The 2,500-nt window shown below is 46.5% G+C and overlaps 1 non-coding gene across 1 annotated transcript in view; it reads right to left on the bottom strand.

The window, feature by feature from the left end:
* Positions 1 to 514, bottom strand: part of LOC135332657 (small subunit ribosomal RNA) — a 1,810-nt gene extending 1,296 nt beyond the window's left edge. The window contains exon 1 of the ribosomal RNA XR_010393505.1: positions 1 to 514. This exon is cut by the window's left edge and continues 1,296 nt beyond it. This is a non-coding gene — a ribosomal RNA (small subunit ribosomal RNA).
* Positions 515 to 2,500: the final 1,986 nt, after the last annotated feature.

Below are 2,500 nucleotides of genomic sequence, written 5' to 3'. Positions count from 1 at the left end.
TTGCCAGACTACAATAGCCCGGCATTGTTATTTATTGTCACTACCTCCCCGAGTCGGGATTGGGTAATTTGCGCGCCTGCTGCCTTCCTTGGATGTGGTAGCCGTTTCTCAGGCTCCCTCTCCGGAATCGAACCCTAATTCTCCGTCACCCGTTGCAACCATGGTAGGCCACTACCGTACCATCGAAAGTTGATAGGGCAGAAATTTGAATGAAGCACCGTCGGCGCAAGGGCCATACGGTTCGAGCAGTTATCATGAATCACCAAGGAACCGAGCCCCGAGAGACTCGCATTGGTTTTGGATCTAATAAATACATCCCTTCCGAAGAGTCGGGACTTTGTGCATGTATTAGCTCTAGAATTACCACGGTTATCCAAGTAGTAAGAAACCATCAAATAAACTATAACTGATTTAATGAGCCATTCGCAGTTTCACAGTATAGAAGCGTTTATACTTAGACATGCATGGCTTAGTCTTTGAGACAAGCATATGACTACTGGCAGGATACCAGGTAACTATCGGGACGCCAGAGCGTGCGAGACGCACTGTGTCACTCGACCGTCCTCGTTCAGAGGGCCGGCCAACGCATCACACCAGTGCGGCCACGCGGACCGCAGAGGGTTCAACAATTTTGCAAATCCTCGGCCACAGACTCACCAACTGAAGGCAGGAGAGGGCAGCTGAGGCCCACTCGTTGCCTGCAGATACAGTCAATCACGGGGATCGACCGGCAGCGAGACCGTACGAATGCACTCGTGATTCGTGAAATGATGCAAACCTAACTGCACTCGACCGGAGGGAGCCAGCCCACTGATGACCAGTCACCAGCAGGTCAGACGCCCGCCGACACAGGCAGTCTACAACGATGCGGACACACGGATGAACCGCTGCAGTCACCCTACACAGCACCCGTCACTAGGAGCAACGCTGGAACTCGTCTCGTATGTAATTAAGCGTGACTTTTTTTGCCACAACACCCCACTTCACGACCTATCAACACGCTCATTTGTACGACACTCTTGTTTGGTTGCTTATCTAGCCCACGTGGTCACATTGTTCAATTCGTCTGCACTTGTATGGTAATTGCTTGCGATATATTGCTCAAATTTTCGCGCTACGCGCGTTCATTCCTTCATTCGTCTGCACTTGTATGGTAATTGCTCCAATTTTCCGGCGCGCAAATCCCCTCTGCAATGTTCCCATCTGCACTGTTCCCCGTCTGCACCCTTCCATTCCGCTAAACATACAGTTCAAGTTATACATGGCTAACATACAGTTACAATACAATACTGGAGATTGCACAATCTTTGCAACACAAATAGAAACAAGTGTGTTGAGCACTGTGGTTCCTTATTATATATGGGATGTGCTCATACATTTAAGTAGTAAAACAGACCACAGTGTGTGTACTCAAATTCCATATAAGGAAGGGTAATGCTCTATGCTTTTACTGTCTTGTTGCAAAGATTCTGTATAGTATTATATATAGTACACTCACTCACTCACTCACTCACTATATTGCAGCACAACATCTATTCGCCAGCAGCCAGCCAGCCAGCCAGCCAGCCAGCCACCCACCTCTTACTATTCATCAGTCAGTCGGTCGGTCGGTCGGTCGGTCGGTCGGTCGGTCGGTCGGTCGGTCGGTCGGTCGGTCGGTCGGTCGGTCGGTCGGTCGGTCGGTCGGTCGGTAGGTAGGTAGGTAGGTAGGTAGGTAGGTAGGTAGGTAGGTAGGTAGGTAGGTTGGTGGGCCGGCCAGTCAGCCAGCTACAACATAGCTTCACAAGCTACACAACAATTGCTGCTTTAACTACCAGCTGCAGCTTCTAATTATAACTACCCATTGAAGCTACTTTGTAACTAGGCGCTTTGTAAGGGGCCGCTTTGTAACTAGGCAAGGACTTCATTACACTAACATTAATTTTTTCCACCACGAGGACTTTAGGCTGGAAAATAGAAATAATAGGGCCTTAAGTGCTCGTTGACTTTACACTCCATGAACATTACAACTTTTTACCCACTACTTTTATTCCCACTTGAATTTACTGTACATTATTTGCGTATTGTTAGCAACGTACAATACAATACTACTTGAAGATAAGCTTGATATTGTTATGATCAAATGAAGCATGGCTCAATGAAGGTATATATAACTCACTCACTCACTCACTCACTCACTCACTCACTCACTCACTCACTCACTCACTCACTCACTCACTCACTCACTCAGGGAAAATATTTAAATTTCCTGCTACAGTGCTGCTACATTGCAGCCCATAAAATCTGCACATTTCCTGAGGTGTCCTGCAAGTGTCCTGCAACCTACTTACAAAGGATAGTGCAACGTTTCCTGTATAGTTTCCTTTACTATTCCTGAAGTAGTTCAGGACTTGTGTAACATTCATAAGTCTACAGGAAATTTTGTATTTGTAAAGTATAAGAAATTTTGATATTTTTCCTGTGTCACTCACTATAATTAGGATAGTTATAATTATACGTG

The sequence above is a fragment of the Halichondria panicea genome, chromosome 2, assembly GCF_963675165.1.
Source record: "Halichondria panicea chromosome 2, odHalPani1.1, whole genome shotgun sequence".
Classification (NCBI taxonomy): Eukaryota; Metazoa; Porifera; class Demospongiae; order Suberitida; family Halichondriidae; genus Halichondria; species Halichondria panicea.
The sequence above is the reverse complement of the archived record's forward strand: the minus strand, read 5'-3'. Positions and strand labels throughout refer to the sequence as shown.